General features: G+C 56.6%; 1 long non-coding RNA gene across 1 annotated transcript; it reads left to right on the top strand.

Moving 5' to 3' along the window:
* Positions 1–5,505: 5,505 nt before the first annotated feature.
* LOC144235065 (uncharacterized) lies at positions 5,506–6,305 on the top strand. The gene is made up of 2 exons (XR_013336127.1): positions 5,506–5,811; positions 6,188–6,305. It is a non-coding gene; the product is annotated as an uncharacterized LOC144235065 (long non-coding RNA).
* Positions 6,306–11,713: the final 5,408 nt, after the last annotated feature.

Here is an 11,713-nt window from a genome sequence, read left to right as displayed (position 1 = left end):
ACCACCACCACTGCCCCCACCTGTTTACTGAGCGCTGTGCGTTTTCACATAGCGGCAGATTACGTTTAGTCTTCCCATAAGGCCAGGGCAGGGTGGATTGAAACAGGAAGTCTGGGGGTGCCTGGGGGGCTAAGTCGGTTGAGCGTCCAACTTCAGCTCAGGTCATGATCTCACGGTTCGTGAGTTCGGGTCCCACGTCGGGCTCTGTGCTGACAGCTCAGAGCCTGGAGTCTGCTTCGGATTCTGTGTCTCCCTCTCTCTCTGCTCCTCCCCCACTCGCTCTCTGTCTCTCAAAAATGAATAAACGTTAAAAAAATTTTTTAAACACCAGGAAGTCTGGGCCCTCCTGCTGCACCTCCTTCTACTTCTAAAAACACAGAGTCAACGTCAGCATCCTTGCCTCAACAGGCGGTAAAAAGAGGCAGGCAGTAGGTCAATGTCTTGCCCAAGTTCAGGTAGCAGGCCAGCCACAGTCAAGAGGGTCTCCTGTCTGAGGTCCTTCCTGTTTTTCAGAGTTCAGTCTGGCAAAAGCATTGGCTGCTGCTCCCCTCCCTGTGTCAGTGGCAGGCATTACCAATCGATCACAGCACTCTCTCTCTCTCTCTCTCTCTCTCTCTCTCTCAGCCCAGATACAGCCTCAGAATCCTCCCCAACACCGCCTTCAAGGTAATCACGGTGACACCCATTCCTCACCTTCCCCAGACTTTACAACCTAGTCTGGTCTCGTCCTTGGCCTGGGGCCCAACACAGAGCACAGGTCACAGTAACAAACATTTGTTGAGGGAGGAGGGTGGGAGGGAACAAATGTCCACTGAATGAACGGCACCTCCCAAAGCCAGGTCTCTAGACTCCTTTCCTGTGTAGTAACAACATGACAAGAACAATAATAGTTATGTAGCAACAGCTGAGGTTTCCCGAGTCCCCTGTGGCATTTCAGCCGAGCTGAAGGACCACTCTGGGAGGTCATGTCCCCAGAGCCACACAGCACATGACACAGTGAAGCCCTGATCCTGCCTGCCAGCCCAGTGCTCTGCCCCAGGGAACTGTTGACCATCTGGGCTAGTTGGGAACGGACCTGGACCTCAGCGGGGGACTTCGTGGTGTTGAGGGCAGATTCTGTGCACTAGGGTGGCAACAAGTTAATTAGGAACTTCCTCACCCTACTTGAAATGTTAGAATAGCAGAATAGGGGAGACCACAGTGCACCCCCTTCTTTGTAGACGCTGGCCGGGAAAGCGGGTCACCTAGGGAGCTTGGCTGAGGTGGGTTTGCACAGCTCCATCTCAGAGCCCCCAGGATGCCCTCTCTCCTGGCTTCCTATACAAGCATGGTTAGCTGTTTATTTAGTGCTTTTCTTTTTAGAATGCAAAGCCCTTGGAGGGAGGGACCCTGGATACTTAAGTTAAGATTCGACTTAAGATGGGTACCCAGTAAACACTGGATGAATGGATGGACGGGAGGGAGGGAGGAAGTGAGTGAGTGAGTAAGTGAGTGGAAGGATGGATGGATGGATGGATGGATGGATGGATGGATGGATGGATGATGGATGAAGTGAGTAAATGAGTAGACTGATGGATGGATGGACAGACGAAGGGATGGACGGATGGATGGAGTGAGTAAATGAATGGATGGGTAGATGGATGGATGGACAGATGGATGGAGTGAGTAAATGAATGGATGGATGGACGGATGGATGGACGGATGGATGGAGTGAGTAAATGAGTGGATAGGTGGATGGATGGATGGATGGATGGATGGGTGGATAGATGGGAGTGAGTAAATGCGTGGATGGATGGATGGATGGATGGGTGGATGGATGGAATGAGTAAATGAGTGGATGGATGGATGAATGGGTGGATGGATGGAGTGAATGAGTAAATGAATGGATCGGTGGATGGATTGACGGATGGATGGATGGATGGATGGAGTAAGTGAGTGGAAGGAAGGAAGGAAGGAAGGAAGGAAGGAAGGAAGGAAGGAAGGAAGGATGGAGTGGGTGGGTGATGGGTGGCTGTCCCCTGCACTGGAAGTCCACCCATGACTCAGGCAGGGAGCAATAGAGGATTGTGCTCTGAGACACGAGCAGGCAGGTCACCCCTCTGGCCCCTTCCCCCCTCCCCAACATTTTCATTAGGACACATCTGCTGTGCCTGGCCCCTTGGTCCCTGCCCTGGAAAGATACAGACGCCACTGCTGGCTTTATTAAGGACCTATTAACCCAGGTCTTCCGAAGCTGGCTTACAGAAGCCAGCCCTGGGCAGGGCTAATGATGCTGCAGTCCATGGTTGAGAGCCCCCGGGGGGACCCAGGGGGGAAGGCTAGGGCCTTAGGCTTGCAGTGAGGACTTTAGAGCCACACAGGTCTGCCTGCTTTCATCCTAGTTCCTCTGCTAATTGGTTGTGTGGCCTTGGGCCACTCACTTCCCTTCTCAGAACTGTAGCTTCCTCTTCCGTAAAACGGGCCACTAATGCACTTGCCTGAGCGTTTATGAAGCCAACGCATGACATCACTGAGCACAAAGTCAACACTTGCTATAACCAGTGGGATCCCGAAGACTCTCTAGAGCCAGGTAGGGCGGCGCACCCGCCCACATCAGCCACCTGACCCTTATGGGATAGGCAGGCGCTGGAACCATCCCGAATTTGCGGATGAGCAAAACGGAGACTAACAGGGACATGAAGTCATACAGCCACGCAGCCGGGAAGTGACAGGGTTGGGATTCAAATGTAGGACGTCACAACTGGCCGATTTCCTCCCTGCCTACTGAGCAGGAACAAAGCCTGGGCCGGGTGGGTGGGGCTAGAGGGGAGCCTCTCCCTCCTCCAGATGCCCCTCGGGCGCCTTGAGGTGACAGCGAAGCAGAGCGCAGGGAGAGCTGGGATAATAACGGAGATTTACAGTTTCCAGCGCAATTAACTGCACCATCTGGATGCCACACGTCCACCTGGGGGTGTCAGGGGCCCCAACCCTTCGGCATAAGCGGCAGGAAGGGACAGGGGGGTAGGGGAACTGTTGTGCACGACCAGGTTGACAGCAGAGAGGGTGTGGGGCCCACCTGGCTCGCTCGAGCCCCCACCCCCCACCCCCGTGTACCCCTGAGGGCACCTTTCACTAAGAGAGCTGGGTCCCTGCCAGTTTCAGAAGAGTCCCGAATAGCTGAACCCAAGGATCCAAATGCAGACGGAGGGCTGTGGTCTGAGCCATGAAAAAGGTGAGAGGCTGAGCAGCAAGAGTAGACGGATAGTGACACAGACATGATGCTTGCTCTCCGGGGGGCATGACGACCCAGGGCTTGACCACCCCCTGCTCCCTGCCTCGTTCCAGCCTCGTGATCCCCAGCAAATGGCTGTGGAGTCGGAAGCATTGCGGTACACACCACGGTAGTACTCAAGGGGGGTGTCTGGAAGGCTAAATTAGATAAGGAAACGTTACAGACTTCCATGGAGTGGTTGCTGTGATTATTGTCCCATTTACCAGAGGGGAAAGAGGAGGCCCCAGAAAGTGCAAGTAACTTGCCTCAGGCTGCACAGTGGGTTGGTGGCACAGCCCTCGACGAAGATAGGCCTGCCCCACGGGGCGCCTGGGTGGCTCAGGTGGTTAAGTGTCTGACTTTGGCTCAGGTCGTGATCTGGAGATCCGTAAGTTCGAGCCCCGCATCCTGCTCTGTGCTGACAGCTCCTGGAGCCTGCTTTGGATTCTGCGTCTCTCTCTCTCTCTCAAAAATATAAATAAAAAATAAAAATAAATAAATAAATAAATAAATAAGATGGACCTGCCCTGGGATAGAGAGCCAAGCCCAGAGGCTCAGGGCTCCTAGGTGGCACAGGCAATAATAGCTGTCTTGTCCTGAGCACCTACTGCGTCCCAGTTGCTCTAAAAGGTTTTACACATCACTCGGAGAATCAGCACAACCTGGGAGTGGGCACTACAATGTCCCTGTCATCCTAATGCGCCAGCCTCAGTCAGGCCCTAGCTGGGATTTGCCACCAGGATGGTCTGGTTCTGAAGCCCAGGTTCTCAGCCCAAGCTATTGTCCTCTGGACAGGGATGGAATCTTCTCTCTCTGCTCCCAGCCTCCTGCTGTGTCTTCACTTCCTCCCCGAAGAAGGCGAGGGCAAATTATGATGCCAAGTCGGCCATGGTCGACCTGAAGTCTACCGGACATCGGACAGAAGGTTCCTCTTCGGGGCTGGAGGCCCTCTCCCACGCAGAGAAAGGGGGAGGGAGGAGGGAGGAAGGAACGTCACTCAGTGCCCCTCATTCTCTCCTTAGCCTCGTGGAGGCCAAGTGGCCAGAACCCCTCCACCAGCACAAGGCCACGTTGGGGACCAGGCTGGCTGGGGGAGGGGAGAGAACGGGGCAGGGGGGCCGGGGGCTGTAGGAGGCGTGAGGCAGCGTTCCTGCCTCCTAGCATACTGGCTCCCTACATTCCCATCTGGTCAGCCTGGACGCTGTAAGGCAGAGTCTACCTCCTGCAAAAACAAAACCGCATCGTTTCCATTACAGAACCCCCTGAGAGGAGGCCTGCTCTGCTCGCCTTCTCTCTTGGCCAGTGTGGCCAAGGCAGGGGCCAGGAAAATGACAGCTGCCCTGCCCAGGGGAGAGAAGTCCCAGAGTCCTTGGCCTGGGCCCTCTCTGGGGCCATACCCCGGGGAGCAGCCCAGAGGGCCTGACGCCCACTTACACCCCCCACTGTCTGCAGGGAGCCCTGCCAGATGGGGAGGCTCTGGCTCACAGCCTGTGGCCCAGCTCTGCAGGCCCTGTGACCTGTCCCCCTGGGACCCCCTGGCCTGTCCAATTGAGGTGACCCTTCCCCCTTCCCCGCAGAAACCCAGACCTCTGACCCTTATTCAAAACAAACCAAACAAAATGTAGAAAGAAAAAAATCCTCCATAAACAGCCTCAGAGATGATCGGGTGTTGGCCCCAGCACATGCGCGCGCGCGCACACACACACACACACACACACACACACAGCCTTAGACGTGCACGGCTGCAGCCAGGCTTTCACATAAGCAAGTTGTTGGAGAGTGCTTTTGTTTATGAAACATTTAGGTTTCCCTCAACTTCCTTGAAGGGGAGGGGGTGGACTGTTTCCTAGCTCTCTGCCGACCCCGGGGACCGGACAGGGAGGCTGGGGTTCGGCCGGGTTTCATTTCTCCCTCGGTGCTCGATGCCAGTTAGAATCTGGGGGAGGGTGTGCGAAGAGAAAAGGGCCGGAAAACACAAGAAGGGGGAGGTCCCTGGCATCACTTGGGAGGAGCCCCTCCCCACCCCCCCACGGGAAGGTCAGCACTCGGGCCTGGCCGGATCGGCCTCCCCTCGGAGGCCGGGCTGAGAACACACTGGGGACCGTAGCTGCTGCGCCCCTGGCCACCTCGGCTGCCACCTCCGGCGCCGCCGGGAAACCGACCACAGCGACAGGAACAAAGGCGGGGCTGCCTCCCAAAGGCGGACAACAAACAGTTTTGCGTCCCCCTCCCACCCCCCCCNCGCCCCGGGCAGCCGCGGCCCCCGGGGGTCCTGCCCCTCGCCCCACCCCCAACACCCCCGTCCAGCCCGGGCCGACCCCCGCGGCGCGCGTGTGCGCGGGGAGAGACCGCAGAGGCCGGGGACTCGTGCCGAAGGAGAAAGGCGACAAAAAATAAAAAAAAGGAACAGATGACTTCATTCTCGGGAAGGCTCCGTCCTACGTGGACCAATTTCCTGGGGACTGTGGTGGAACAGCTCCGCTGCCGTTGGAAGCATTTAAAACTAAACCAGATAAAGACCAGAAAATTCTTCAGCAATGCCTTGAACCGAGCGAGGGCAGGTTGGTGGTGTGTGAGCCCTGGGTGTGCGGGGAGGAGGNAGGGTGAGGGGCTGCCCCAAGGTCACACAGCCGGGTTTTTATTCCGCTTAGACACCTGCGGGGACAAACCCCGGCAGAGGCTGGTGGCTGGACTGGAAGGCTTGGAATCGTGTGAGGCTCAGCTGGAGGCCCAGCAAGGGAAGATTAACTCGGCGGGACTGAGCTCTTGCTGGCCTGGCTCCTGCTTCCCCCACTGGAGCCTGCAGCTGGGGGGTGGTTTCTGGAAGGTGTGTCCCCTGGGATCTGATGGGCCGAAGGATGCCCCCACCCGCAGGCCCCTGCTGGGATGCTAATCTCATCCTGCTAATTAAAGTTTGCAATTCTGTCCCTAACGCAGCTCCCCACTCTTGAACCGGTATTAGCTGGGATGCCAACAATCGCTGGTCCAGACAGAAGCCAGAGAAAAAAGGCCTCCGGAGCTCACGGGATAAATATAAAAATGGATTTAAAAGATGTTTATGCTTATAAACAAATGACTCCTAATGAACAGACCAGGTTTGGGAAACCGAATTTTCAGAGCCCCCACCCCCACCTGCTTTGTGGGTGGCGGTGGTGGTTTTTTCCATTGCAAGGACATGGGGCTTGGGATTTGGTGGATTTGGTCACTGCAGCCCCACCTGGTCTTTTGGCCTTAGATGATCAACGAACAAGGGCTTCTACAGGCCCGGGATCGCCCCTCCGGGCTGTTTGGAGTCTAAAGCGACAAGCCGGTTCCCAGCTAAGGCCTCTGGGTTAGGGGCGCCACGGCAAGTTAAAGTTCTCTTCAGCTCTGTTCCCAGCGTCCACCAGTTCTGAGCTGGGGAGCCCTCCCTGAACGCCTGAATCAAAAGCAGGGCTCCCAGTAAAGAGAAGACCCCACCCCCAGTTGTCCCCGGTCCTTTGCTGCCAGCTCTGCGATAAGGGAAGGCAGCACCGCTCTCCACTCCTCCCGATGGGCTGGCCTTCCAAGCAAAACTGTCTCTGGCAGCAGGTTTAGGGTTTAGCTGATGTGAGAGCCCCGGCCCTGGGCAGTGGTCGTATAGGACCGAGATGACAGGTGACAGCCAGCACCACCCAGAACTAGGACTCCTGCTTCCCTATTTTACAGGTGGGCAAACTGAGGCCCAGAGAGGGGAAGAGGCCTGACCGTTGGTTAGAGGCAGAACCTAGCCCAGGACTCAGGGACCTTGCCTTCCATTCGGTGCTCATTGGACCGCTCTGATTCTGCTGGGGAATCACCTGCATGATCAGAAGTTCAGGAGCGGGGAGGCAGGAGGCTCTGAAATCAGACTACTTGGGTTCAAATACTTTTTTTTTTTTTTAAATGTTTTATATATTTCTGAGAGAGAGAGAGAGAGACAGCGTGAGCAGGGGAGGGTCAGAGAGAGAGACACACACACAGAATCAGAAGCAGGCTCCAGGCTCTGAGTTAGCTGTCAGCACAGAGCCTGACACGGGGCTCAAACCCACGAACCGTGAGATCATGACCTGAGCTGAAGTCGGATGCTTAACCGACTGAGCCCCCCAGGTGCCCCAGGTTCAAATACTTCTAAGTGCAACAACCTTGGACAAGTGAATTCTCTCTGAGCCCTCACAGTCTTGTGTGTTAAGTGGGGTTAGTGACAGTACCAGCCAGGGCGCCCGGGCAGCTCAGTTGGTTAAGCTGCCAACTTCAGCGCAGTTTATGATGTCCCGGTTTGGGAGTTCGAGCCCCCCGTCTGGCTCTGTGCTGCCAGCTCAGAGCCTGGAGCCTGTTTCGGATTCTATCTCCCTCTCCTCTGCTCCTCCCCCCGAGCGCTCTCTCAGAAATAAAGAAACATTAAAAAAATAACTAAATAACTGTACCAGCCCCTTGTCTTAAGGAATAAAGGTGGTGCAGGAAAAGTACGGGAGCAAAAAACCGGTTCATACTAGTACTTAACTAATGTGGGCAATGCTGCTGCTGGTGGGGTGGGGATGATGCCGGTGGCTATAGAGGGTTGAATGGCGCCCCCACCCCCACCTGGCAAAGATAGGTCCACATCCCACCCCCCGGAACCTGTGAATGTGACCTCGGTTGGAAAAGGGTCTCTGCAGATGCAATGAATTTAAGGATATTGACAAGAGCGCATTCTCGATTCCCCAAGTGGGACCCCCGTGCCATAGCGAGTGTCCTCACACGAGACAAGAGAAGACAGGGTCGACCCCAAAGGAGGGAAGGCCAAGTGCAGACTGAGGCAGAGAGGGGGGACGCCTGGAGCCACCGGAAGCTGGAAGAAACAAAGGAACGAGGCTTCCCCGAGTCTTGCGAAGTCCACAGCGCCGCCGCCGCCTTGATTTTGGCCTTCTGGCTTCCGGAACTCTGAGATCGATCTGGTTGTAAGCCACCAAGCTTGTGGCCATTTGTTACGCAGCCACAGGAAACCCATACGGTGGTGACGCGGGCGGGGATGCCGGGTGACGGCGGTGCGGGTGGTGCCGGTGAGGCCCGTGGTGGCTGTCCTCATTTCCGGGGGCCGCCTAGTGCCCTACCGCAAACTGCGTGGCTTCAAACAACTGAAATGTATTGTCCAGTGGCTCTGGAGACCAGGATTCCAACATAAGATGTCAGCAGGGGTGTGCTCCCTCTGGAGGTGCCAGAGAAGGAACGTTCCAGGCCTTTCTCGGGGCTTCCGGTGCCTCAGGTGTCCGTCGGCTACCACCCTCCAGTCCCTTGTGCTCACGTGGCGTTCTCTCGGCATCTTCACGGTGTCTGCTCTCTGTGTGTAACTGTGTCTACACTGCCCCTTTTTATAAGGACATCAGTCTTACAGGCTTAGGGCTGCGCTAACAACCTCATCTTTTTTTTTTTTTAATTTTTAATGTTTATTTTTGAGAGAGCATGTGCGAGAGAGGTGGGGGAGGGGCAGAGAGAGAGGGAGTCGCAGAATCTGAAGCAGGCTCCAGGTTCGAGCTGTCAGCACAGAGCCCGACGCGGGGCTCGAACTCCCCAACCGTGAGATCGTGACCTGAGCCGAAGTCGGACACTTAACCGACTGAGCCCCTCCCCCACCTCCCTCAACGACCTCAGCTTAACTTGATCACCTCTGTGAAGACCCTGTCTCCAAATCAGGTCCCATTCTCAGGTACAGAGAAACAACTCAGCCCCTAACAGTGATGACGGAGAGGGTGGTGGGGACAGAGATGGGCGACGGTGCTGGGCCTCTGCCCTGGACCCTCAAACCCCCTAGGAGCTACGTGAGAAGCAGTGGCCAGGGCACAAGGCCGTCTGGGGACCAGGAACCCGTTCCCGCAGTGAGGCACTGGGTGGGAGCGTCCAGCTTCGCGAGCAGGGAGATGCAAAAGGTGCTCCCAGCACATCAGTGCCAAGTTCAGCACCAAGTTCGTGCCACGGGAGGAGCCAGACACCCTTTCCGGAGCTCTGCACTAGCAGCTGGCCTCCAGCAGACCCTTTCACGTGTGGGCCTTGAGATGGACCTGGGACCGAAGAGGGACCTGGTGGCTGAAAGTCATCTTCTGAGTCACCTTCTGGGCCTCGGGCCAGGGGGATGTCACGGTGAGCAGAGGGCGGGGAAGGAGGGGCCCAGGTTGGCCTCTGCCTCCTCCCTCTCCCAGACCAGCACTTGGTAGTTTTATACACGGCCAAGGCCTGGCCTTCCCAACTGCAGGAAACCTCCCCGAGGGCAGGTTTGCTGGGCTGGAGCTCATTTAAAGAAGAGCGAGCCCCTCACTTCTCTCTCCATCCGGGTCTCCGGGTCTCCGTGTACCTAAGACAAGGCGGGGTGGCCACCTGTTTGAATGTGATCTTTCTCCACCAGCCCCTCAGTGGCTCCGGGAAGCTGTGTCCCAGGCTGGACAGAAGAGCCTGGCCTTTCTCCGGGAGCCCATAGCTTAGGTAGACCAAGCCCCGACCCCAGAAAGCCACTGATCTCTGGCAGAAGACAGGCAGGGGGAAGCGGCTGGTGTTTTTCTTACGAGACGTGACGGCACTACCTCCTTTCACAGCCTGTCATTCTTTAGCTTTCAAAGAGCAAGACTAATAATGACGATAGCCCTTGTGCATTCACGCATCCAGTCGTGACAATCGGTGAGCGCACGCTGTAGCCGGGCACTGTCCTGTGCACCAGGGGACGGTGGGCAGCAGGACCAGGCTCCCACATTTGCGCCGCTCACGTTCTAGGGAAGAGAGAGACAGAGAACAAAGAAACAAGCTCGTACCAGGATCCAGGGAGTCAGACAAGTTAGGAAAGGAAAGAACAAAAGGGCTGGAGTCACTGAGGAGAGGAGGTGACCGTGGACCTGGTGCGGTGAGCCAGTGAGTCCTGCGAGAGGTCCACAGCTTGGGGAGCAGCAAGTGCAAAGGCCCTGAGGTGGCTCGTCCTGCTGTCCTGAGGTGGGGAGCAGAGTGTGCAGATCACCTTGAAATCTCACGGTTTTTCTAGGTCCGCCTGAAGCCAATGGAGGGTGGAGGGCAAGAGGGAGCGAGCCAAGGGCTGATTTGTGCTTTTAAAGAATTTCTGCTTTCCGCGGAGCACAGACGGAAGGGGCCAGAGGGAAGCTGGAGAAAGAAGAGTTAGGGGCTGACGGAGACCAGGCAAGAGATGGTGGTGGCCTGGTCAGGGACAGCAGCACCAGGGAGATGAAAACGGCTGGGCGTAGGGTGTATTTTAAAAAAAGCCATCAGGATTTGCCAGAGGATGGGCCGTGGGCGCAGAAGAAAGAAGAGTCAGGATGGCTGCGTCATCATCAACAGTGGGAGGTACCATTTCCTGAGCCCCAGAGAGCAGTGGGGATGTGGCGGGGAATCAAGAGTTGACATTTCTGAAAAGCCCATTGTCTGCTCTTCCCAGTGTCGCCTGCACTTAGAGCTCTCACGCTCCCGGCTCCATCCACATAAGCCCCCAAGAGGCACACTCTACTAGTATCCCCATTTTTCAGACAAGGAAACTAAGGCCCGGAGAGGTGAAGCAATTCTCCCAAGTGTGGGAGCTGGTAAGGCTACAACCCAGGTAGTAAAACCCCAAAGCTCATTTTCTCATTCATTCATTCACTCGTTTGTGCGTGCTGGATGCCACGCCTCGCTCGAAGCTCCTGCAAAGCAAGGATTCTTTCGTGCCACGTGCCGTGGGTGCCCTGGGGAGGCGACGGCAAGCCGCACGAGCCAGATGCGGGCCCAACGTGCATGGAGCTGCCTGTCTAAGCAGAAGATAGGCAGGCGATGAGCAGAGAGGGGACACGATGCTCACAGATTCTAAGTGCGGATTCTAGGCAGGGGGAGCACCGGCTGCCTCCGAGTGATTGGGGAGGCCTTGGGCAACCCAAGAGCAAGAATGGCATTCCCAGCACAGGGTAAAGGATCTCCTGGTGGGACAGACAGGAGGGGAGAGGGCCAGGGAGTCGCGGGGGGGGGGGTGGGGGGGNTGAGAAACCAGCCACCGGGAGGCAGCCAGCTGGTCCAGAGGTAAGGGAACCGGGGAAGTAAACCAAAGCAAGAGGTGACGGGCACTGGCCTCACAAGGCAAAGCAGCCCTGGACTCCAAGCAGGACATCGAGGAAGCAATGACCGCTAAAGGTGAATCGTGTGTGTGTGTGCAGGCCACGGGCCCAGCGGAAACCGGGAGAGGGACGGCCCACACCCCGGAAAGGGGCGAGAACACTCCCTAGCACGCCCCCAGTCCTTGAACCCAGGGCTGGCTCCAACATTCCAGAAAGCTCCAGACTATTCCATGGCCAGGCTGGGCTACCTACGGCCTTCAGGGAGAGCCAGGGCAGAGCACCACCGAGTCCCATCTTCCAGGAAAAGCCAGGCTGAGCCCCTCCTAAGTCGTGCACGTGCTCTGTCACAACAAGTAATACCTCCATGTGCCCTACCCATCCTGGGACGCGGCAGGGAATAAGACGTAGG

The sequence above is a fragment of the Crocuta crocuta genome, unplaced genomic scaffold (genome assembly GCF_008692635.1).
Source record: "Crocuta crocuta isolate KB4526 unplaced genomic scaffold, BGI_CrCroc_1.0 scaffold35, whole genome shotgun sequence".
In the NCBI taxonomy this organism is placed as follows: Eukaryota; Metazoa; Chordata; class Mammalia; order Carnivora; family Hyaenidae; genus Crocuta; species Crocuta crocuta.
Note: the sequence above shows the minus strand (reverse complement) of the source record. Positions and strands in the feature narration are given on the sequence as shown.